This window comes from Protopterus annectens, chromosome 5.part0, assembly GCF_019279795.1.
Source record: "Protopterus annectens isolate FY-2018-M chromosome 5.part0, PAN1.0, whole genome shotgun sequence".
In the NCBI taxonomy this organism is placed as follows: Eukaryota; Metazoa; Chordata; order Ceratodontiformes; family Protopteridae; genus Protopterus; species Protopterus annectens.
In genome coordinates this window covers 1,522,681,740-1,522,709,182 of record NC_056735.1, presented here as the reverse complement: position 1 = coordinate 1,522,709,182, position 27,443 = coordinate 1,522,681,740, and positions in this window count along the sequence as shown.

The window sequence follows — 27,443 nt, the reverse complement described above, 5'->3', positions numbered from 1 at the left end:
AATTTATGGAGATACCTAGCCCTTTGCAAGTTTGAATGGTGTAATCTCTGGAGAGGAGAAGTTGATGCCTGGTGGTGGCAGTGAGGAACCAGTCATCTAGGTATGGAAACACCTGGAATCCTTGACACCTCAGATGAGCCGTAACCACTGCCATGCATTTGGTGAACACTCTGGGGGCTGTAGTGAGACCAAAGGGCAGGGCTCTGAACTGATAGTGACTGTCTCCCAGCTGGAAGTGGAGAAACCTCCTGGAGCGCCTGTGCATCTTGTTGTGGTAGTATGCATCCTGAAGGTCTACTGAGGACATCCAATCGTCCTGACCCAGAAAGGGTAGAATGGACTGTAGCGTGACCATCTGGAACTTCATTCTTCTTACAGACTTGTTTAGTATGCTGAGATCCAATATTGGTCTCCAGTCCCCTGTCTTTTTTGGTACCAAAAAGAACTTGGAGTAGATTCCGGATCCTTGTTGGTCTGCTGGGACTGGCTGGATGGTTCTTTTTGTTAGCAGTTTTGATATTTCTAGTACTGCTTGTTCCCTTAGACTGGGTGGAACGTCTGGGAGGGGTCCTTTTGGCTAAGTTGGGGTGAGGATAAAAGGAATTTTGTAACCCTCGGATATGATCGACTGTACCCATTTGTCTTGGGTGAGTGAAAGCCAGGCTTCTGGGTACAGTGATAACCGTCCCCCGACTGCCTCTGAAGGCGGACAGTTGGGCAGCTTCTCAGGGATGCTGGAAGGGTTTGTCAGAAAGAGACTCTCTGCTACCCTGATTTTGCGGACCTCCTCTGCCCCCAGGGTGGCGTCTGTTATTGCCCCCCCCTGCCTCTGGAGGGGAACTGACCTCTTGCATCAGGCGTGACCTCTTGTGGTTTACGGAACCACATCTTCCCACCCTTCTGACCCTTAGGGTATGGTCTAGACGGGGTGGAAAAACGGACTCCCATGGCAGAGAGAGTCTTGCCTTCTTGCTTGCATCGGATCAAAGTATCCTTCACCTGAGGTCCAAATAAAGCTGAACCGTCAAAGGGGGAGTTAGTGAAGGATGCCTTAAAGGGGTCTGCAAAGTTACAAAGCCGCATCCAGGCGTGACGCCTTAAGGCAACGCTTGTGCCTGCAGCCCTACTCGCCCCATCGGCCGCATAGGAAATAAGCCACATGGAGGAGTTGACAATGGAATTCAGGGTTGCCAGCTGGGAGTTTATTTTGTCCTGAGACCCCGCAGCTGTTGGATCCTGTAAGACCTCACCCACTTCTTTGAGCATGTCTCTTTGAAGGCGGGTGAAGTGGCACAGATAATTCAGCGACCGCATGACAAAGGTCGCTGAAGAAAGCATCCGCTTGCCGTACCTATCCATAGTCCTAGAGTCCTTGTTAGGAGGATGGACAGGTACTGAAGGATCAGCCAGTTCCTTCTTAGTGGCTGCAGCCACCACCATGGCGTCAACCGGGACACCCCTGGCTAAAAACTGTTTGTCCGAAGGGGCTGTTATGAATTTGGAAGGCCTCCGTGGGGTAGGTTCCATCGTTTCAGGGGCCGTCCATGCCTTCCGTGCCACCACTTCCATGAGGGGGGTCAAAGGGCGGAGACACCCAGGAGGTGGAAGGGCGAGAGCCAAATGCCTCTAGGTAAACCGACTTGTCCTCGGAAGGATTAAGGGTAGACCAGTTCCCCCTCTGCTTCAGGATCTCAAGGATGTCTGAAAAGGAGACATCCTCAGAGGGGGATCGTGGGGACCCTTCTGACTCATCCAAGTCGGTATCCGATGTAATGGACTCAGGGGAGTCCACATGCTTTCTCTTACTTTTCCTCTTCCGAGGGTGTTCCCCTGATGGATCAGGGGAAACCTCGGAAGAGGAGGATATTCCCAATGGGGAAACCTGAGGCGTTGGATCTCTACGGTCAGGAATGAGAGGGTGGGTAGAGACTGCAGCAGGCTCTACAGAGGGAGGAGCTGAGGGAGCTGACCGTGGAGCAGGCACAGGGGCCAGCACGCTCCTCATGACTTTGAAGGCACCCCTATCAGGCAGGGTAGAAGGTCCCCACTCCGAAGAGATAAGGACCCCTCCCGGCACCGAGAGGGACGGCTCCGAAGCCAATGTCGGGGCCAAACTTACCAGTGCCGAAGCTCTGAGAGGGAGAACGGGGTTGGACAAGGGTCTGATGCCACTCGCCCCCTCGGAGCCGATGAGGAAGTCCATGCACCTGGATTCCTCCAAGGATGGGACCATGGAAGAGACCGGAGCCGACGACAGAGCCGAAAGGCGAGGTTTCGGCTCCGACATGTCGACTGCCACGGCTCCCACAAGCTCCAGCTCCGAACTCAGAGGAAGAGTCGGAGGAGGAATCAAAGATGGGGTGGGAATAGCCACTGTCTGTTGAGAAGGGCTATGGAGCATTTGGGCTAGTGCCTGAGACTTAAGAAGTCTACTAACCACCCTCTCGAGGTCATGGTCCGAGAGCCTGGAAGACCTGGAGGAATGGGTTCGATGGCTCCGCTCCAAGATTAAGGGAGACCTCGGAGCCGAGTGAACAGATTCCGAGTACAGAGATCTGGACCATTTACGGCTAGCAGATGGCGTTGACACCACTATCGGCGCCGACTGAGTCCTAGAATCATCGGCTCCGGTTCGAGCCGATGTAGAAGCCTGAATTTGGGGAACGTCGACTCCAGCCAGAGCCGATGAGGAAGACTGTGTCTTGGAATCATCGGCTCCAGCCGGAGCCGATGTAACAGCAGTCAGAGCACCACCAGTCGAAGGCTCTGAACTCAGAGTCAACGGCTTAGATGGCTTCGAAGGCTTCCCCGACGATGACTTGGTCGGGGAACCTTCAGGCTTTAACAAGCCCCTCAAAATTAACTTATTTCTGCATTCCTGCAGGACTCTTGGACTGAACGCATGACAGACCGAATAAGAGTCCTGCAGGTGCAGAGGGCCCAGGCAATAAACACAAGAAGTGTGACCGTCTGTCAACGACATTTTCTGACAGCACGAGTCACACTTCTTGAAGCCTGAGACCCTGGTGTCTTTAGACATCCTAAAAAGTACAAAAAATACACACACACACACACACAGACACCCTTTAAAACAAGCTAAGTCAGTCACACAAAAATTAAACTGACAAGTTAAAGAAGCAGAATAGGCCCAAAGGCCTAACCTTATAACTAAAGGGGGTTAGGATAAAGATTAAAAGGGACCGGAAGGGGGATTAGCTATGAAGGGAAGCTAATGGGATGGTCGCTAACTAAAAACTAACTGAAAATCTGACAAAAAAATAGAAATTTAAGAATTATAATATCTAACCTGTAGAGCCGGTAATAAACACGCCTCGCAGCTGTAAGCGGCAAACGAGATCTGGGTAGTTAGCGCCTAGCATTGTGGGACATAGGGTAGCCTCAAGCCGGTATAAATAGCTCTTGAGCTTTAGTATAGGCCGAGTCGGAGCTGAGGGTTGGCTCAGAACCCATCCAGCAAGAATGAAGGCGAGATTGACAACTTAACATCTTGTATTTTATATCATGAAAAGCTTTATAGAAATACTGTTAAAACAGAAACTGTTTAACTTACAGTTACCCTTTTCTTCTACTTCCCTTCTCCTCAGTGTCCTTACAAATATTATTAACATAAAGTGAGGCAAATTCTTTGCAGTCCCTCACAAATTTAACAAAGTCAATAAAAGTCCATTCTTTCCATTTTTTCTCATACTGCCAGTTTTCACAAATGTGATTTATGCTTTGTAATCTCACATTTATTCACAAATTTTCATGTTGCTGGTCTTCTTCCTGTTCATGTCTATCTCCCAAATCCAGACTCTGGTTCAATTCTAAGGTGCTATTGAGTCTTCTAGTCAATGTCTGTGCTTTTTCTGTCTCTCAAGCATTTTTCTTTTGGAATGCTGAATAAGGCCTCATCAGCATAGTCTCTCTATGAGCTTTACATGAATGAGAAATAGAGTCCCCTTCTGCTCGGTGGCTCACTTTTGTTGCACAAACATTTGTATTTCCTCCTTAGCTTGTTCTACACTAAAAATAACTTTGATCTTCCAGGAAAAATATTCTGAAGATAGCTGGATACAGCAACTTGAATCTCACACTTGCCTTTCAACATTCTGTAATTGCTGAAACACATTTTTCTCTTTTTCCTGGTGTGCAATGAATAATCATTTTCCACTAACACTACTGTCTCCAACTTTTAATACTTTGCTCTTTTGCTAAAGTTTTGTCAGGATCAACTCTTTCTACTGGTAGGATTGCATCTTTACTAATACAAGTCTTGGCTGTTTTCTCATGGTTACATTTGGAGCATACACACAATGTGCCCTTTCAATTAACAGATCCTGCTATAGAATACCAGTCCAGTTGCTTATTTGTACTTTCATAAAATTAATATAGTCTGTTCCAGTTTCTCAGGTACAGCTGAAAATATGTTTTCCCAATGTCCTCTGTCCTCTAATTCTGCCATTTTCTGAAACATCTCTTCTTGAGCTGTCTCATAATCAACCAGCTCTTTTTTCATTTTGACCTCAGATTTTTTATAGTTTTATTGGTTCATCTGAATAGCAGTTTACAGCTTGTTCCACATCTCTGGACTTTTGTTATTTGACTTGATATACTCCTTCAGTGTTTTATTTTAATCAGCTCTGAACACATTTGACTTATTTTTCCTCTAGATTACTGGAAGCTATGTCTTACACCAAAGCTGGAGCTTGAATTAATTTTTGCTGAACAACTACAGGGTTCCTCCTGGTCAGTGTATTCTATTCACCTTTTCTATTTTTTTTTCAGGGTCTCTAATTTTCTTCTTTGTTGACACACAGCTGATGTACGTACTAGCCAGTAACTGAATATGCTAAAATGGGCAGAGTTCCTAGCCCTTATCCTTCAGTTTCTTTTTTCACACTTGGAGAGCTAAAATTAAGCTGTTGATCAGTGAGCAGCCATTTTGGAAGTCCTGCAGTGAATATTTTTGAGTAAAACTTCAGACAGTACCTGCTGCTGTATTTCTATACTGTATTGATCAGAAAGGAGCCCTAACCAGTGCATTAATGTTATTTTTCCTATTTATTCTCTAATTTCTCATGTTAAATGCTTTATTCATTTTATGTTAAACATCTGGAAGTCTTACGAACATAGACTAGTTCATATCATGTATGTTACCATCCAACATAGTGATGATGATAACATGACATAGGAGATGTATGAACTGCACTTGTGAATAAAACCTCAAAGCTGCAGTCACAAAATAAAACCACCACATGGTTTCAGGTACAAGACTGTTGGCTTTGCATTTTACTTTATCAAGACAGTACATTAAAGATTTCCATTGTATTATACACACAAATAAACCATAGGATAATTATAAATCTGCAAGATCTTAAAGGGTCTATATTAGATCTTTGAACGCTTAGGTTGTCAAATGCCGAGACATTGACACCTAAATGTCAAACTCTAATAAACACGACAGACCAATTACGCATGGCCAAAAAAAAAAAAAAAACTCTAAAACTCTAATCAAGTGCCCCCCCCCCCCAAACTAAATACACCAACTCCGAGATCGCTCTAATTCGGGGGGAAAGGGCAAATCTCAGATGATGGCTAAGCAATTTTTTTTCCCAGGGAAAAAATTTGCTTAATTGGCCTGTCATGTTTATTAGACTTTGACGTTTAGGTGTCGATGTTTCGCTGTTCAACAACCTAAGCGTTCGAAGATCTAATATACATCCATCTTAAATACCATGTAACTGAATTAACCAAGACTATGATAATCTGAAATATAATGATTATGGTATGTAAATAGAGATAGGGCGAACCAAACTTTGATCTGAAGAATGAAGCTTGTTCATTGCATGTAGTCTTAACCCTCTGTGTTGTACTTATAGTTATATTCCAGTACAGCATGTTGTTGTCGGTTTTCATATCTTAGTGCTGTTAGTGATGCACAAATTTAGTGGTGTGTGGCACAAAGCCTTCATGTTTCAGAGTTGCAAGCCAACACAGAAACATAATGCATTGTGCAATATAACACTCAGAGAAAGCAACATCAATGATGTGTTGGGATCACTACAATATTATGTTCCTTTTCTACAAACAACTATCAGACTTGGCTGTTTGATTACACAGGCTCTTTTTGGTTGTAGGAAGTAATTATCACAATAAAAATATCAATTTACATCAAACACCATAAAGATTTTACCTCCATTATTGCTTTAGCAACAAGTTCTGAAGAGCAGATAGTAAAAAAAGAAGGAAGATATAAATCCTGCAAAGCAGCTGAAAGATTGTGTCAGGCATGCTATTACTGCCTTTTATCCGCTAGGGCTTCTGAGAACTGTCTTAATTATATCCTAAGTAAATTGCTTTGGCAACTAAACAGCAGTACCTTAGGCAGCAAAGGCTGCATGTATTGTAATATACTATGAGTTTTCAAGCATGCCAGCTAACATGTGGATGCAAGGACATAGCTAAGACATCACTGATGAATGTTTTCAATTTAGTAAGACCTAATCTGCACAAAGTTTTAAGTTGTACAAACTCTTAACTCAGAAAACTCTAATATGGATCTTAGCCTGCTACATTACCAGAGTTTTGAATTTCATTTCAGCAATTACATATTGGGAGTAGGATTTTGCAGGAGAGCAAGCCCCACTCTGCCTCCCATATCCCCAAACATAACTCACACAATATCAACATACCTCTTAACTGTACAGATTTTCACAGAATGTTCAGATTTTTGCCTCATATTTTTGGTTGTTTTTCATCAGATTGTGGCTTTCTGGCACATCATTGGCAAATCATTAAAGATTAAAGTCAGAATATAATGTCAGACATTTGAGTTTCAGACTTCATGCTCTTCATGCCACAGTACAGCACTGCCCCTACTCACAACTGCACTGCACTGCAAGTAATGCCCAGCAGCTATGTGTAAGTGTTACTTAGTTCAGACCCCGAAATCTACATTCCACTCTCTGAATGGGCCCTACTGGGTGCCTACTTCTGTGTGATAAATAGAATAAAACATACGTACGGTAATGGTGCTCTCACATCTTTTCCCCATTAAGATAACAAGCATGCTTTCAAGGAGCTAAAACCACAACATCCAGATTTTGCACATGTTATATGCTATGTACTACTCTGCCTGGACAATCTACAACGGAGTAACCAGCCATTTCTTCATTCATCCATTGTAGCCATTTCAAGGGGTTGTGATCAGAGACTGCTGTAAATGATCTATCAAACAGGTAGGTCTGTCACTTTTGAAGGCCTCTTACTATTCTTATGCATTCTTTTTTTCCACAGTTGCTTACATATGATGCCTCCATCAACTATAACTGATGTCTAAGGCATACAATTGGATACTCTGTTTCCTATAGAGTAATTGGCTGGGTTTGGCATCAGCACAGAGGTTCATAGGTATACACTAGGCTAATGATCAAAAAGTGTAGTACCAAAACCAAAAATGGCCAGCACTATAATGAGAGGTAGCATTCACATTTATTACTTGTAAAACATACCGGTTTCAGCTATAAGCCTTCTGCAGTGTGACAGTCACACTGAAGAAGGCTTATAGCTGAAACTGGTATGTTTTACAAGTAATAAATGTGAATTCTACCTCTCATTATAGTGCTGGTCATTTTTGGATTTGCTAGTACAGCTTTTTGGGCCTTTGCACTTGCTGTAGTGGTGGAAAGTCTCTTTGAGTTGTAATGATCAAAAAGGCCTTTTGAAGTATATGTAAGCTAGGGCATGAATGGTCAAGCATTTACAGAATGCCTTTGCACTTTACAGACATAAGTGATAGACCAGTGGTGAACTTTTGATTTCCCATATCAATAGTCCAGGTTTTGCTTGAATATGGTCAGGGAAGAATTCTTCTTCACATAGATGGGAAGTCTATCCCAGAGAAGGGGTATTCTCTGAGACACATACCTGTCTCACCATGTCCTCTTTATGTCATAAACAAGGTTTAATCCCTGGATCAAGTACTTCTAATACTATTTGTTTTTGGATATGAAATAGGTCCATCAGAGCAGGATCTACGAATGTCTTGTATACTAGTCATAGATTATCCCTCAATATTTCATATGAGATAAGAGTATGGGGTGAGGACTTTGAGGTGATCTGCATGGGACATGTTGTTAATTCCCTCTATTCATTTTCTGAGGAACATTTGTGGACATTCCAGTTGTTGCGTGTGCTTTGTCAGGTACATACTGAAGGGGGCACTATACACCAATGGACCTGATGAGGGCTGAATACAGTGAAACAATTACTTCCTTGGAGTTAGATGCTATACCTTTGCTTAAAGTTGAGCAACATAAAATGGTTTTCTTACTACCTTAGACACATGTTGGTCAAAAGCCAGGTCACTATCTACAAGAGTCTCCAAATCCCTGACTACTATGTCTACTTTTAGGGGTGTTTTATCAATAAGGTAGTTTCCCTGGGTGGCCAACTTTCCAAAAGGCATCATTATGCACTTCTTGTCATTCAGTTTTAAGCCTGGCTTTGGCACCAGTCATTTGTCTGTGTAAGATGTTGGTATCTTAGGGATTTTCCATGACCGGTGCTAGCTTGCAATCATCTGAAAACTTGGAAAGCCAAAGGCCCTTGACATTGGCATTGACTTACAAAAAACAGATGCCAAAAAGGAGCAGACTCAGCACAGAACCTTTGGGAACTTCACTGATGACTGGCCTCATTGTGGAGGCAGTCTCTTCGATCCTAACTGCCTGGGTCATGTCTGTGAGCCAGCTGCCTATCCAGTGACTTACACAGGGGTTTATATATAATTTCATGAGTTTGTTTACAATACCTGAGTGGGATATTGCATCAAATACCTTAGCTAGATCAAAGTAAACAGTATGCCCTGCTTTGCCCTCATCCATTGCCTTGCAGACCTTCTTAAAGAATTCCACCAGGTTCAGTAGGCATGATTTGCCTTTGAAGAAACCAAACTGGGTTGGATCCAGTGTCTGAAGGTTTTCTTTGTCACTAATAATCATGCTCATGATAATTTTTCCATGGCTTTGCATATAAGACTCATCAAGACTGATTGGTCTGTAGTTTCTGGGATCTGTTAATGGTTCACCCTTGTGCAGAGGGATGATCAGTGCAGTCATGAAGCCTGTGCAGAGGTTGTGATTAACTAGTGACTCCAGTGGCCATGATAGGTCATATTTCAAAGAGGCATCCTGGTACTTTACCAGGGCCCAACGAAGCTCTGTCATTGTCACCTGGAAGAAAAATTAGCTGATTTTAAAAAAGGACCTGACAGTACTGAGCATCAGAACATTTATCATATTTAAGATTTTGTATTTTCTTTTTGTCTTTCCATATACATAATTATGTTAGTATGATTGCTTTTTTTTTTTTTTTAAGTCTTACTACACCTAGTGTTGAGCCTCATGACAACACCATTTGAACCTATTTATTCTCATTCTAGCATGATGACTGGCCCATTTATTTCCCAGTATGGTAATAAGTCCTATATCCCCTTCATTCCTCAACTGAACAAGAGCCCTATGAGCTGTTTCATTTATTATTTATTTATTTATTTTACATTTGTTTACTGGGAAGTCAGACTGGGCATGGATCCCATTTTCAGCGAAGGCACGGGAAGAAAAGTCCAGAAAGATTAGTATAGCAAATGCAGTAAATACAATACACATGTTAATAAAGTACAGTACAGAGTCAAAACATTATACTGCGGTGGTGGTGCTGCGGTAGCGCTGTCGCCTCACAGTAAGACGATATCCCATTCGATTCTCAGATAGAGCGTTTTCTGTCTGGAGACATGCGTGAATAGGCATACCTTCGTTGAAGGTTGTGCATCAGGGCTGGCAACTCGGCATGTAAAAATCTACTGCCAATCATTAGCAGACCGGAGTTCTGCTGTGGCGACCCCTAACCGGGAAAAGCCGAAAGACACAACAACAACAACAACAGAGTCAAAACATTAAGGTACAGTTTCAAGGCCAAGAAAGGAGCAAAAATTAAATATACTATAAGGAGCACAGAGTACTAACATAAACAATACAGTTGAAAGGACATTTTGTTCAGTCATTTGGTTACATTCATCCATGCCTAGTACAGTAAACAACCATTGATTAAGAGTAGAGAAGGGAGCTGTTGCAAGCTTTCATAGAAGGGTAAGGTATGACATGATCTAACTAAATTAAGCTACCCAGGGTCAAAAGGGTAATTCTCATTTGGTAGTGAGAGTCAGATGCAAGGCAAGCCATTATTCATGTCGGGACTACTTACTCCCTTCCTGACTAACTCACTCTCCATGACAGGTGGAGGTTTTGCTTGAAGCTGCTTTTCTAGGGAAGCTTCCTTTGCATGCCTACACACACCCCTGGACTACCTCCATAGTTTACCTGTAATGTGAACTGCATCACTCTGTGGTTGCTACCTATTACACTACAGCACTCTGATTGGTGTCATTGGTGCAGTAGGACACACCTACTTCCTCCATCAAGGATGAGCAGGCTAACAATAATCATCAACTCCCATCCATTTCCCCTGAGCTACTCCATCACTCAAGCCACAACTCAAGCACGTGTTATCTTGGTCATAGTTAAAGCTTTATTGCTCATGCCATTAATATGGGTCATAAGACTGGTTGGTTTTCAGTAATTATACCATTGTGATCTTGCTTAATTAAATGCAATAGCTGTATATATAACTGTTGCAAAAATTAATCATTAGACTGTGAATGTTGCCAACTTTACACAACTGTTATCTGGATTCTTGTATTTCACTCAGTGAATTTTCCTTAATTTGGAGGTATGCCCTTTTAGCCTGCCACCCATTCTCATCTGTAAGACTGCCTTCTGATATTGATACACTTTTTCTCAGGAAGGGAAAAGATAATACCACACACTGGTAACACTGGGGGATACACCATGAACATGGAATGGTGTTAGGACTTCACTGTCCCTCAAGGCAGTGAAATCGCCTAATCGCCGAGAGAAACATTGCATTAGAAAGATACTCATTTTATTATCTTGAAGGCTAACAGATGAGACATAAGCTCCTCCAGCATTTTGCTTTCTCCATACAGGGATCCGAACTGTAACAAAAGGATCATTCGTAATAAGCCAGGTATTGTTTTGGATTTGTTGTGAATATTGACATTACAGTTATAATGGTGACCTGGTATAATGATGGCTTTGACCTCATCTAGCAGCCAATGTAGCATCTCACTCTCTGTCCCCCTGTGTGATTCGGGCTCTATTCTACAGGAACTTTTTGGAAATGAACCAGGCCATTAACAGGGAAATCAGCTCACTTAACTATGTCTTTGAAGAAGAAGAAAAAATGTATTGATCCCTTCTTATTTACTGTCCACTTGAGAATTTGCAGTTCTTTTTACAAGATTTCACTGACTACTTCTTCAGCTCACAGTTGACAATACTTCAGCTCACAGTGGACAGTACTTAAAATTCATCTGTGTGAGATTTTAATGTCTTGGCAGAAAATGAGTCAGTGAAACGTGTGAAGGAAATCCTCATTATTGTGCATGGGAATTGCCTTTTGCTCCATGAACTTTGAAATTCTGTCCTTGAAGCATTATTGTCTCACTACCACTTCTCTGTTTGGAATCAAACTATTCTCCTGCAGCTAATCCTTTTACAGTTAATTAACTTTAAATTATTGGTAATATTATGTTGTCATAGCTAAAAAAAATGTAAAAACACAGGAAGAGAACTCAGAGGTCAATTTCTTCCCAAAATTCCACAAACAAAATAATGTGTCGACTTGGCCTGCTAAAGCCTAATAGCAGTTCTGCAGCGTGTATGACTTATTTATATTTTTTGTGCAATTAATCTTGAATATCACTGATTTACCTGTATAATAACTCTTCAGGCCAAATCCAGTGGCTATAGTCAATTCAATTGCTGTTTCTGGGAAAGTCTCTCTCTCACACCCTTCCTGCCACAGATAAAAAGAATGCTTCTGAAATTATTGTCCTATTCTCAAATGCTGATAATGTAATATCTCTCAAAAATAAATTATACTCCATGAAAGAAAATGTTACATTGCACTGCCTACAGCATATACATTTTGTTAGGAAACTGTCTGGCCAGCCTACATATTTTGCTTTCTCCAGTTTTCATCTGGTCTCTGGCATCTCATAGTCTGTTTAGTAATATTTCTCCAAGACAGGCTTAGGCATCTAGACCTAAATATTTTCATTTATTGTGGAGCTTATTTCTACATGCATTATCAGCATTTGGCATATGACTACTATGTAAACTTCCCAATGCTAAAATTTATAGTAGTGATCTAATTTACAAAGAGGCCTTATCATGGAAATACAGGCCATTTCATGATGTTGAGCTGCTAACACTTGATTAAAGTGAGCGACAGTTTCACAGCAGCTGGTGCTGGGATCTACCATTCCACCAACTGGTACTGGTTAAAGGTCTGTGACTTTAATCAAGCTGTCACCATTTCTATAGTACAGCCTCTTTCCTAATCAGATCAGGAGTGAATGTTTGGGTGAGCAGTTTGTATAAGATATGCAATCACATATAGTAGCAGCAGGGTTGTGACACTGAGGCATCAGCTTATCTATATTCAGTCTAGCAAGACTTGGCACGTGCGATGCACACTTCCTCTGCTCTCCAAGTTCTGCTGTCCTAAGTGTGTGAACCTCAAGGGAAGTAAAGAAGCAACTATTTATTTACATTTATGACTGGAGAGGGAGAAGAAAGGATTGACAAATAATGCAAATGCTGCAAGCCTGCACATCAGGGAATCTGCATGACTAATGATGCAAATCCTAAGTTATTTCCCTGACAACTGTGTGCTGAATCCAGCTACTAGTAGAGCACTCAGCAGGGGGGGAACACATGGAATACAATGACGCTGCATATATGTGAAAGCAGGTCCGGGGCACAAGAATCTGATGCATTATACAATTGCTTTAGGGTAAAATTTTAGTGAATATAATAAATAATGTAATTAATGAATATCTAAGCAGTAACCCCTGCTTGGTATATATGACTTGTATATTAACACACACCCACACAATCACTGTGCTGAGGCAGAAATCCAGTGTGTGAGTAACTTACAGATCGTGCTCTATTGTAATGCTTTAAAGTGCATATCACAGCATGTATTATCTTATGAAAAAGGTACTTTCTTTTAATTATAGGAAATGAAATCATTATGTTTTAGCTAATTCATTTACTAACTCTATTTGCACCATTAAAAAGGAGTGCTCAGCCTGTTTCATTTTTAAACTTTCAGAAATATGTTTTTAACACTTGCAAGCATATTTCATTTGAACAGCAATCATTTTAATGTGAAGAATATTACCTGGCAATAAAATGTCAGAAGCCTAAAAATGCATTGTTGGTATTTTCGTTAACCATTTCAAATGTGGTTTTAGGAACTTTAAGAACATTAAAGAACAGTGGACAGTCAAGGTAAGGAAGTGTTCTGATACTGCAGTCTGAGAGGCCTCAGAGTTATATTCAGGGTAGCTGCAGTGCCTCACATGGGAGTAGATAAAGCTTTCTGTCCTTCACAAAAATGTATTAACAATGTGTATAACACAATAAAGTGCACTGCAGTTATAGGTCATTCAATGCATTATCCTGTATAAAGAACTTTAACTTTAAAAACATTGTGAACATTGATAGTATGGTGAAGTGGTCTAGAGTTAACCTCCAGCCATTACAAAGATATGGGTCCACATCACTGCCAGATATATTATCATCTAGCTGTTGGACAGTTAGCACAAAAGATTGACTATGAGTTGTTACTGAACCACTTCTAGTGGTCCAAGGTTTGATTCTCTTAGACTTTATTTCAATATTGTGTGGTTCTGAGCAACTTGATTAACCAGACAGTGCTCTGGGGCAGTTAGGAAACTAGCTTAGCTCCTCAGTGGTTTCCTACACTGAATGATAATTAAATACATATGAACATACATATATTCCTATGTGTTGTAATGAAAGTACATGTGTGAAACCAAAAACAAACTTAAAAAAATATTATTTGCGTATTTTTAAATGTTTTTGTAAAAGTTCTGTTAAGTTTGCTTGATATAAATTTGGCAAATGTTAAAATGCTTTTTATTTCTGTTTAGATTAAACAAGTTAAAAGTGATCCTCAGCTGCAATAGCTTCTAACAAAATACTATTTACCAATTTCTGACTTCAATCTACAGTTATTTGAAATATGGATTATATTAAGCTACTCCTAAAATCTAGTTCATATTTAATATCATAAAGCAAATGTTTTTTATTTATTACTTAGGGAAAATTAGAAAATATTTTTTTCTCTTTCTACTCTGACTGCAAAGCACAAGTTTAGGTGATCTGTTGGAGGAGCTTAAAAGTAGCATTTATTATTCAAAGTAAGCAGAAAGGAAACATTTTTAATCTTTTAAGCTGCCACTATCCTGTGACTACTGCTACTGTTTTGAAACTAACATTGCCACCCACTCACCCTTTCTCTGAGCTACTGTTAACTCAGTGGCTCTTCTGTTGTCTACCGCTTCTGGACATTTGAATTTGGAAGGTCCTCCCACTTTCATCCTCTCTGGTTATATTAGTGATAATTAGAATTTCTTGCAGGAAGGCCCTACTCTTATACTGTTAGAAATTTAGTTACCCTCTGTTTCGCATCTTCACACTATTTGGTGCACACTGCAATACCTAGTATTAATCCATTTTCATTCATTCTACTTTTAAAATCACAAACATATGGGCAAAACTATCAATCACTTGTAGCCTGTAAAACCACTTGTCAGGAATCATAGGTTCATAGGTGTGTAAAAAAGAATGAAGCTGGAAACAGCGCACCAAAAACCGCACTTTATTAATCTTCAGAAAAGCCACAAATAATCCACAAGGTAAACGCTTTGAAACAGAACAATGCGTTTTCGTCAACTTGGTATTAAGACTTCATCAGGTGTGTACTAGGCCAACGGCCCTCAAGCCTTTGCAAGCCTAGCCCATAGAAATGCCCTGGCATCATGTCGCCATTAGTTCCTAGTGCCTCTATCAAGTAGAGCCAATGGAGTGATCCCCAGGGTGAACTTCCTATTTCCCATACACTTATCAAGATTTCTCTTGAAAAGGGCCAGAGAGGTGCTCTGCTTGATATGTATTTGAAGTCTATTCCAAAGCATGGGCAGTCTCTGGGTTATGAACCTGTCCCTCCAGCATGTTCTGTTGATTGTAGTAATGAGGTTGAGGTCCCTGGAGCATGTGGTGCAGAGGGATTGAGATTTCTTTAGATGTAACATTTCTAACAAGGCTGGGTCAGACATGGCTTTGTAAGTCAAGCAGAGATCGCCTCTTAATAGATGATATGAGACAGAGAAAAGCTGGAGTTGTTTGAGTCTGTCCATGTAGGGCATGTGTTTAAGGCCTATGATCATCTTTGTGAGGTACTTGTGTGGCCTTTCCAGCTGTTGCAGGTGTTTAGTGAGGTACATGCCAAGTGGGTTATATTCGATGATTGGTCTAATAAGGGAAGAGTAGAGAGAGATGATGACCTCTTTCTTCCTGGATGCAAAACCCTAGGTAATGAGATGTGCCATATAAAAGGACTTTCTGACCACAGTGGCAATGTGGTGGTCAAAGGAGAGGTTGCTGTCAACCTGTGTCCCCAGATCTCTTATAATGCCTTCAGTGTTCAGTGGGCTACCATCAATGTGGTAATTAGTGGGAACTGAGTTTTTCCCAAAGGGAATGACAAAGCACTTTTTGGCATTAAGCTTAAGGCCATTGTTTTGACACCAGTCATTGGTCTCAGTAAGGCCTTTCTGTAGGATGTCTACATCATTTGGGGAGTTAATAATGGCTCCCAGCTTGCAATCATTGGTGAACTTGGTCAGCCAGATTCCCTCCATGTTGGTTTGGTATTCTGAGAAGCAGGTGCCAAACAGGAGAGGACCCATGACCCATCCTTGTAGGACTCCAGTTGTGACTGGTCGGCAGTCTGACTTGGAGTCTGCTACTTTCACACTGTGGGTTCTATCTGTGAGCCAGTTTACAGCCCACCTAGTGATATAGGGGTTGCTGCCTAGTTTGGTGAGTCTATCAATAATTCCTGAGTAGGGAATGATATCAAAGGCCTTGGCCAGATCGAGGTAGGCTGTATGAACTGCCTTGCCCTCATCCACAGCTCTGGTGACTGACTCAAAGAAGACAACCAGATTGAGCAGGCATGATCTACCCTTCACAAAACCAAATTGCGTGGGATCCAGAGTTTGGAGATTCCCTATATCCTTGTTAATTAGGTCCATGATGATGCGCTTCATAGCCTTACATATCAGACTCGTCAGGCTAATGGGGCGATAATTCCCAGGGTCTGTAGTTGCTCCCCCTTTATAGAGAGGGATGACTGTAGCAGTGCACCATTCTGTAGGGACAAAGCCTGAAGTGAGGCTGTGACTGAACAGAGCACTCAGGTGTGGTGCCAGTTCACTTTTGTAGTTCATGTACAACACAGCCAGGGATATTGTCGGGTCCCATGGAAGCTGTATTCTTGGCCTTGGACATTGCAGTCTTAACCTGTGCTGCAGTAATGATTGGGTGCCTGGCATTCTTCCAGTATTGTGATTGGTCCTTTAGGGGGGAGAGAGGGGGGTAAAGTTGGCACTGAATCTGTTGGCCAGTATGTTATCAATTTCTGTTGGCTCAGTATAGGAGGTACCATTGTGCAGTAACTCAGAGCAAATCTGGGTATTGCTGTGGAGATTATTGGTATAACTGTAGAAGGCTTTGTGGTTGTTTTTAGTGTCTGCTGCAATTATGCCTTCATAGCTAGCTTTAGAAGTGCTAATAAGGGAGTTTTTCCAGTCTTGGGACTTTACCTTTTTCTGCAACAGTTTCTTCAATCTGGTGTAGAGTTTGTTAATGGCAGGGGACCACCAGATTGGCTTCCTTTTTTTGGAGGAGAGCATCTTGGTTCTGTTTGGTATGGCTAGTTCCATGCATTTATGTACGTTTTTGTACAGTGCACTGGTGTATGATTCTGCGGTCATGCACCTATTTTCCATTTGCATGGGTGCTGTGAAGTTAGCCATCTCTAGTTTTAGGAGCCCAAAGTCAGCTTTGGAGAAGTTTTTCATGGTGGTTACCTTTGCTGGTGGTATGGATGAGATGTGGATTTCCATGGTAATTAGTTTGTTGTCGGATCTAACCAGTGAGGAATTGACTATTGGTGTTGAACAATGGATGCCCGTGTTAGTAATAACCACATCAAGGATGTTGCTTCCTCTATTGGGGGTAAGAATGAGCTGGTCCAGCGCACTGGAATTAATGAATTCCAGGAAGTGGTGGGCAAGTGTATTGGTGCACGAGTAGTTTTTCCAGTTGATGGAGGGGTAGTTGAAGTCACCCAGAATGAGAGTGTTGGGTTGGACCCTAATAGTTTCCAGGGTGCTTAGGAACATGGAATGAGAGTCTTGGGAGATGGCTGGGGACCCATAGCAGACTACAACCTGAATCGCCATCTTAATTGTACCTGAAGTATCTCCTATGCGTTATGCTGGGCTACTAGTCTGGAAGTGTACATATACTTTATGAATATCGAGATGCCACCACCTTTGGAGCTTTGGTCCATTTTCTGGGGCCAAAAGGTATGGAATGAATTATAGCCTAGTAGTGCAGGGGTGCTTTCTGCTGCTTTAAACCAGGTCTCCATTACAGCACAAATGTCGATGTTCTCCATTTTGAGGAGTGCTTCGAGGAAGTGCATCTTGAGATTTAGACTTCTAGCACTGAGCAGCATGACCCTCAGATTGCATTTATTTATAACTGTTACGGTAGTAATTTGGTCTTTGGAACACCGCCTAAAAAAAGGCACTATAGGGGTGGCAAGAGCCTTAGCCAGTATCCGGACACCTAGGGGTGACACATGCAGGCCATCTCTGGCAAAGTATTGAGGTCTGTCAATCATATCATCCCAAACAGACAGATACTGGATCCCCTTAGAATGACACCAGAAACTAATGTTTGTGATTACTACTTTTGTTTTGCTCCTGCTGAAAGAAAGAACACACTGACAATATGTTTTAGCCTTTCTAGAGATTACCAATTACTGTAAAACCTGAAAACTGCTTCTTGGGAGCCATTTTGGGATTGGTGATGCTGTTTTACTGCTGGTCAGAGGAAGAGCACAGACACATTGATTCCTGACTGTCTGTGATTGGGCTATGTGCATGGAGCATTCCTAAAAGGTCTAGTTTTGGACCACTGTGCAGCTTGTCCCTCTTGCATTGTGCTGCTGTGCTTGGTCGCAGGGCATCTACCATGAGAAGGCTACAAAAAGCCTAAAAACCCATATAACAATTGGGACAACACTGTTAATCACCAAAGAGCCTGACACCTGCTTTTCAGGGACTAGCTTAGGATAAGTGTATTTGCTTTGCTTCTGGTGACAGAAGGAGCAAAGGAACATTGATTCCTCACTGAATCGCCATTATTTATATTTCTTGGCAAAATTAATTCTTCCTTTTCACTAGGTATTGGTAGATTAGCCACTATCTAATCTATCTTTAAAGTTTCATGCTAAATATTTCATCCATAAATCTTCAGGATCATCTGTGATAGTCTTCCTCCAACCTCTAAGTACTGTGATCACGCCTTGTCTTCCACTCTGCAGCAAAATGTCTCAGCAGTCTGATCTCACCTCTCTCTGTGGTCAATCTGATTGCTCATATGTTGGGTTTAGCATAATGGTTAAGGTCTTCACCTCATGGGCACAACGTACAGAGTTTGATTCTAACCTCTAGTTATCAGGCTTGGTCTGTAACTGTCTTCAGATGGATTATCTAGCATTTTGTTGGATGGCTGGCATAATGATTAAGGTGTTTACCTCACAGATACAAGGAAAAAGATTCAATTCTAAATTCTGGTTATTGACTAGACTTGTAATAGTCTGCAGACTGATAGCCTAGAATTAACCCATATCTAAGGCAGTGTAGCAAGTACCTTATATACTAACTGATAACACAACTTACGAGAGATATAAATATTAAAATAAAGAACATGGAGGCAAACCACTCACATTATCCTACTAATGGTAAGCATTATAGATCCACAGCACCACATCAGTCATAACACACCACTAGACCTATAAATTATGCTGAGGCTGTAAAGAAATAAATGTCAAAGACGTCTAGAACACAATCTAAAAGATCTCAGCCTTCAGCAAACCGTGTAATACATACTCCTTCTCCACTCCCGCATTTTGCATCTCCATACAGATCACCCAAGGGTCACCAGGAGAAAGGCCTAAACCATAACGTCTGCTGACACATAAAGAAATGCCTTAGTTATAGGTGACTATGTAGTTGGGCATACAGACTCCACACTTTCCAGACTGAACAAAAACAGGATGACTGTAAACTGCTTGAACAATGTTAGGATCTATGATGTCACAAGGGCTCTAAAATCTCTTACTGGATGAGCACTGACTGCACTGGTGATTTTTTAGTGTGTTTGCTATATAGTAGTTATATTTTAGTTTGTTAAATGTGATCTGAAGAAGCAATTTTATTGAGAAAGTGCTTATCCTTTTATTAAACAATTTTTGCATTTTATGTATTTGACTTGGTGTTTGTCCTCCCCAGCTGTGTATCTGCTCTTGTTTAATCTAGACATTTGCCTTTTTGTTAACTGAATACAGTGCAGTGTATTACCAAGGTTTTCTTTTGGATTTCCTAGACTTTATTAATACCAATGCACAGGAAAAAAAATTGCAAAACTACCCACTAGAGGCTCCAGTACTCTTGAACTGATCCTTACCAACCTTGTCCCTGGCTGTATCCCACCACACATTTCTTCAGCCCTAGTTAAATCTGACCCCAAATCAGTGGGCTTTCTCTAACAGGCTTAATGTTAACACTCTACTACCAAATTAAGCCATCTTTAGGAACATCTCCAGGACAAACCTACTTCAACTTGAAGAAGACCTTTGCAAAATTCCCAACAATCCCTTCAAATAGACTCAGCTGACAGGGCTGTCACATTCACCTCTAATTTTTATCAGCATCTAAACAGCTGCATAGAAAAGTGTCAACCTGTCATCCCTAAATATAACAGCAAATTCAGCAATAAACCTCCTTGGTGGAATTCTCATATTAATAAACTGTATAATAATATATAAGGAAAACAATGAAAAGTTGTATGAAATCCCCATGTTCCCATCTGGAGACCACTTGAAACATGCTACTTCTATTAGAAAATGTAAAGTAGAATACAAATACCAAAGGAAACTACTATACTTTCTTCAGTAATATCAGAAAATTAAGGAACAATGTTCAACAATGTCCTAAGCTCATCCATAATAACATCACATATTCATTCCAAAAGATATAGTCAGTATATTACTAGAACAATTTGGTGATAACTTAACCCCACCTACTTTAACCTGCCAACTGTCCCTGGAAATTTAGCTTCCCTGTACATGTCTTTGTCTTGGAACAAGACGTAAAATTCTTCCCAAACAGTAAAAATAATGTTTCTCTGCGTCTGGATAACATTCCAGGCTATATTCTCATCAGTGCCAAGTATGACTTTTCAGAGTCTCTGCTTAAAATGTTCATCTTCAGCCTATTCACAGGGTTTGTCCCTGATGTCAGAAATACAGCCAATGGGACTCCTCTACGCTATTGTGGTCCCTCTACAGACCCAGTAATTGTAGGCCCATCAGCCTCACTAGTCTTAATATACAAAACTATAGAATGCATCACAGCATAAAGACTGGTAAGACCTGGGGCCTAGAAGGCTAAATGAAGAAAAGAGACAAGTGAAGGATGCAGTAGGTCACTGCTTACCCAGTATAACAATGTACACATGGGTTTAGATATGTCGGCACCTCCCAAAGAAGATGTTAGAACACTGAACAGTGGTTGCCTCCCAGCAGAGAAACAAGTACTAGAGGAAAGGGCAGGTGGACACCCACCACCTAATTTGAGGCACCATGTTTGACAAAACTAACACAATGAGATTGTAACTAGTGTGAATAAAATTATATAAATAAACTGAAATCATATCACTTCATAAAGACTGCAACTACTGTTAGATAAACCCTATAACTGCTAGAGACAGGGGACATAGATGGATAAAACCCTAACTACTATTTTGGGCAACCTGTATTTGATTTGCAACTTGACAGCACTGACAGGCCAAAATGAGTATGCATCTTGGGAGAAAGCAGGGTGGAGCCAGACTTGAAGAGTACATGGCCCCCTCAGAAGAGGGACTGGGATGAAATTCACATCCTGGAGGTAGTTGTTAAGCTCAGCAAGTCACCGCTGATTAGTAGGTCTTATAGTGAATGCCGGAGAGTGTGATCCATGTAGGGATGTCAGTGCCATTGTGTGCCTCCACAATGATGTAGATCACTTGTCTCCACTGCCCAGGGAGTGAGGCTAGGCCTTCAAATGCTCTCATTCCTGGTATGCTCTCAAGAGGACAAAGCATCCTTATAGCTGTCAGAAGCATGGCCCCCTACAACTCTTACATCAGCTCTTGATGAAAGCTCTGATCTGGGGGAACAAATGTGCACTGTTTGACGAATGGGAGGTTTGATTGTCATCAGGTGCTGAGGCAAAAAACTCGCTTAAAATAACAAAAATATAGAAAAATAAGCCCTGCTGCCAGAAAGTATCATTATTGATTAATGATGATTCAATAGCAAACATTTTAATGAATAAACTTTGGACAAACACCAAAAGAGGTCTGGTGTATTTGGGGACAGGTTAGCATGTGGATTCTGGATGTACTGTAGTTCTTCAAAAGTGTGTTAATGTCCCTTTAATTGGTAGATGAGAAGTTTTCCTTTGTGTTGTCCTGTTTTTCACTTTAGCCACTAAAGTCTCCTCAGTCTGTTAAATATCATAAACATAAGGGTGTCAATAATCTTTTTTTCTAGTGAAGTCAATGGTACCAAATAACCATTAGAATTTTGATTCGTACAGACAATGGTCAATACTCCATGGCAGCATTCATTTATACTGAAGTAAATTGGCACAACTATATAGAAAGAAAATACTGCTTGAAGCTTTGTAACTTTGTTTTCTGTCTCATTGCTATTTATACTTATATAACATATTTTAAACTCATTTTAAAGTGTACCCTTTAAAGTGTGCTATGTGATATATTTTGTGTATTTCTTAGGATTTTAAACAGCACATGCACATGGTTTTGATTAAAATTTATTTATTTATTTTACATTTATTTTTATTTTACATTTGTTGACCGGGCTAGTCTAACTGGATATATGTCCATTTTCAGTAGAGGCCAGGGGAGATAAGCTCCAAGACATACTAATAACATAAAAATTGCAAACAAATATAAGAAAAAAAGAAATTACAGTAATATATACACCGACAAATCAGGTTAATAAGAAATCATTTGAAGAGGAGATATCAATACAATGCAAAATGGAGTTTCAAAATAACATGTAGGTACATTCCTTAATGCAAAAAGGAGGCATACAGGCTAGTTCAATGTTCAGGTAAAGTACATCACTTAATGGCAAAGAAAAAAAAAACAGGTATACAGGCTGATGCCATATCCAGTACAGTACACAATGTAAGAGGCAGCTTAATGATCAGTAGTATTAATAATGAGTTAAAAAATGTAATGCTGTGTTATGTATGTAAATCAAAGTGGTTTAATTAATTTCTTTGTGTGATTGGTTAATGTTTATTTGTTTTAGAATAAATTATACACATTAGAGGGAATGCATTCATCTGAGGAAGTCTTTATTGTGACAAAAACACATTTTTTTCACTTGTGGGCATTTAGGTGTATTTATCTGCCATTTTTCATGCTTACTGTGGATTAATTAAAAGGATTTCACTCTGTAGCTTGGTGTTCTCTTCCAAGGTGCTCCTTTCTACAACTACATAGAAGATAAAAGCAGGAAGTTTCATATCTTCATACTATATAATAAACAGAACAGTTAGTAAGGGCATTCCCAGACTGAACATTGATAATTATATATATTCCAGAAATTGAAAAATGAATTTCTGAAGAAAAGAGAATCATATGCAGCTAAATCTTATATGGGTATTTTAGAAGACATAATTTTCCCCTTCTCCACAAAAACACAAAATATACATTTTTGTCGTTCTTATATATTCAGTGGTAGCTGAAATCCTGTTACAACACCCCATCCTCTCTCAGGAGGAAAGACCATTTTTACCACAGTTTTCAGAAAAAAATATTTTAATGGTATATGTATTTTCTTGACTTTCTATTTCAGAATCTTTAAATTTAAAAAAAAATTGATTTTAAAAATGAAATTAGAAATTGCTTCCCCTAATTATAAATAAGTACAGGGACATGTAATACATAGAGAGAGATACAGTCTGTAACTGTTTTTTATTACAAAATATGAATACAATGAAAATGACTGGGGAAGAAGCAGTCTTAGAAATGCTGATGCAGTTTAATACCATTAAATAAGCTGCCAGTTGCCGTCAGAAGGTCATAAAATAGTGTACATTTTAACTTGCATTTAGACTGACAAGTTTATTATTCAGCATGTGTTAGCATGATGAAAGGAAAAATTAATCTTCTTGTCATGTACTTTCCTAAGAGATCTTTTGTCATATCTGGCTCATTTTACCGTATGATGTTTTAACTCTTTCATTGCATTAAACTGAACTGTCTTACATGAAGGAAGGTTACAGCCAGAGGAAATACTATACATTTTATTGCAAGATTAAAATCCGTATAGCTAACTTACAACCTCTAATCAAATTAAAACAGTTGCCAACAGCCCTAGGTGTGGTTGTACTAGGATCATTTCAAGTCTTGGGGCTGTTACTCATTTGCTGACATCTTGCCAATCAGCTTTCAGGTGTTCCTTTATATCTAGCTTTATACAAGTACAGCACATACCCTGTCAAGCAGTATTGATAGATTAAAACAAGCAAGGACATTTCCATTGATTTTATTCAGGCAAAAAAAAAAAAAAAACAAGAAGGAAAATCAGACTTCCACAGAATGTAATTCAAACAAATATTTTTACAATTTATAAAAAGTCAGTAGTGTTGTATCACGATTGAAGTTTCTGCTACCTAATATCTGTACAGGGAAAAAAGGGTCATAATAGTTAGATGTCACTTAGGAGTATCTGAACAGAGGAACATTGCTGCAATGTAAATGGAACATGAAAGAAGTAAACAGGCACAAAGGGATCTGCTGAGTTTATTTGTTCTCTGGAAGATGAAAACACAGACAATATCATGCAAAAATTATATTTCACCAGGAAATAGAAACATATCTAGAAACATTCAGACTTTGAGCTCAGTATTCTACAATTAATATGTCTGGGGGGTTAGGACCCTGGATCATGATAAAATGCTTGTACTGAGCATTCATTCTAAATGCCTACTAAGCAAAATGCTGTACATTAATTATCCATAAAACTGTGGAATGTGTATAAACAGTGAACAAACCAAATGAGCATATGTACTAAACTGGAAACAAGGCCTTCAATAGGGATGTGGAGAAATAAAACAGGATAAAGGAAAACATGCATGCAGTAAAAGAATAGAACGGGATAGTACTCAAATGACCAGAAATGTAAAAATAGCATGTGTAACCCTACTGTTTGAAAAAGATGACTTTAGCACATAGGATGTAAGCAAATGAAAGCAGTCAGACTATTTAAAGAAACACTGAATGTCTAAGGCAGAGAAAGCAGCTCTACAAACTGGGATAAGAGTAAAGAAAACGTGTCCATAGGGCGATGTATGATGTGCGTTTTACCCAATATGAAATAATAAGTAAAGAAGAGAAAGGAAAGGCACAGACCTGTATGTGCTGAATACCAGACACAGAGAACTGATGACAGCTTTTTCAAAGTTGGGGGGAGGCATATAGTAATTAGAAAAAAAATAATAAAAAATAACAGCTTTATTAAATGTTTAAATGAACAATGCAAGAAGGAAGAAGGATAATGAATTGTCTTTTGTATTATATCATTAGATATAAATGCACATATGCAATATATACCAAGCGGGCATTACAGGAAGGAATTAGGACCATGAATTCTCTTTTGTACCAAATCATTTTATGTATGTATGTTTGAAACTGGAATACTGTAGTGGTTAGAGTGTTTGCTTAGCATGCAGTCAGTCATGGTTTGAGCCCCACAACAGTCCATACATTTGGACAGCACAGTGGTGCAGCGGTAGCGTTGTCACCTCACAGCAAGAGGTTCAAAGGTTCGATTCTCAGCTGGGGTGCCTTCTGTGTGGAGTCTGCATGTCCATCCATGTGGGTTTCCTCTGGGTGCTCCGGTTTTCTCCCATGTTACAAAGGCATGCATCTGGAGCATTTCTTCCCGGGCCTCCACTGAAAATTGACTTGTTCCAAGTCGAACGTTCCCGGTTAACAAATGTTAAATAAATAAAAATAAATGTATTCATATATGTAAATGTTTTCTGGCAGATAAGAGACTAAAGGATTTTAATTTTCATAATGAAACAGACAGACCGGGACACTGGACTGTGGTAAATTTTGCCAAAGAAAAGAAAAACAATCATCATAACATACAAAGCAACACATCTTTGAAAGGAAAACTCTTCACATTAACTAAAAATTTAAACTTATCTTATAAATAATAAACAAGCAACAATTATTATAGTCCATCGTTGTTGGAATGGGAGGTATTTTCCACCATGGGAAATACATTACTGCCAATACAGTCACTCTATAATTACCTATAGAAATTTCAAAAATCTCACTAATCTTTGTGATAAATTTGTAAGTAGGGGATAGCCCTTGCAGGTCTGAATATCACACAAGGAATAGTTAAACCATTGCAAACTAAGTCCCCCATCAGTAAACATGACCCCCTGGCCAAATCATATGCTTGTTTATGTCATGATGTCCCCCTGTGTTCATAAATACTGTACATATACCCAATATGCTTGTACTGTACATAAACATACAAGGTTCCCATGTGTTCATAAATACTGTACATATACCCAATATGCTTGTACTGTACATAAACATACAAGGTTCCCATGTGTTCATAAATACTGTGCATATACCCAATATGCTTGTACTGTACATAAACATACAAGGTCCCCCCTGTGTTCATAAATATATACCCAATATGCTTGTACTGTACATAAACATACAAGGTTCCCATGTGTTCATAAATACTGTACATATACCCAATATGCTTGTACTGTACATAAACATACAAGGTCCCCCCTGTGTTCATAAATATATACCCAATATGCTTGTACTGTACATAAACATACAAGGTCCCCCCTGTGTTCATAAATACTGTGCATATACCCAATATGCTTGTACTGTACATAAACATACAAGGTCCCCCCTGTGTTCATAAATACTGTGCATATACCCAATATGCTTGCACTGTACATAAACATACAAGGTCCCCCCTGTGTTCATAAATATATACCCAATATGCTTGTACTGTACATAAACATACAAGGTTCCCATGTGTTCATAAATACTGTACATATACCCAATATGCTTGTACTGTACATAAACATACAAGGTCCCCCCTGTGTTCATAAATATATACCCAATATGCTTGCACTGTACATAAACATACAAGGTCCCCTCTGTGTTCATAAATACTGTACATATACCCAATATGCTTGCACTGTACATAAACATACAAGGTCCCCTCTGTGTTCATAAATACTGTACATATACCCAATATGCTTGTACTGTACATAAACATACAAGGTCCCCCCTGTGTTCATAAATACTGTGCATATACCCAATATGCTTGTACTGTACATAAACATACAAGGTCCCCCCTGTGTTCATAAATACTGTACATATACCCAATATGCTTGTACTGTACATAAACATACAAGGTTCCCATGTGTTCATAAATACTGTACATATACTCAATATGCTTGCACTGTACATAAACATACAAGGTCCCCTCTGTGTTCATAAATACTGTACATATACCCAATATGCTTGCACTGTACATAAACATACAAGGTCCCCTCTGTGTTCATAAATACTGTACATATACCCAATATGCTTGTACTGTACATAAACATACAAGGTCCCCCCTGTGTTCATAAATACTGTGCATATACCCAATATGCTTGCACTGTACATAAACATACAAGGTCCCCTCTGTGTTCATAAATACTGTACATATACCCAATATGCTTGCACTGTACATAAACATACAAGGTCCCCTCTGTGTTCATAAATACTGTACATATACCCAATATGCTTGCACTGTACATAAACATACAAGGTCCCCTCTGTGTTCATAAATACTGTACATATACCCAATATGCTTGTACATACAAGTTGTGAGGTTTCACTACGTCTCTGAGTTTCAAATCTGTGAATAACCAGCTCACTGGGCACAAATGGTAGGGAATTCAACACAATCAAACACCTAAAAGTAAGTTATGCAAACCAGACGGAATA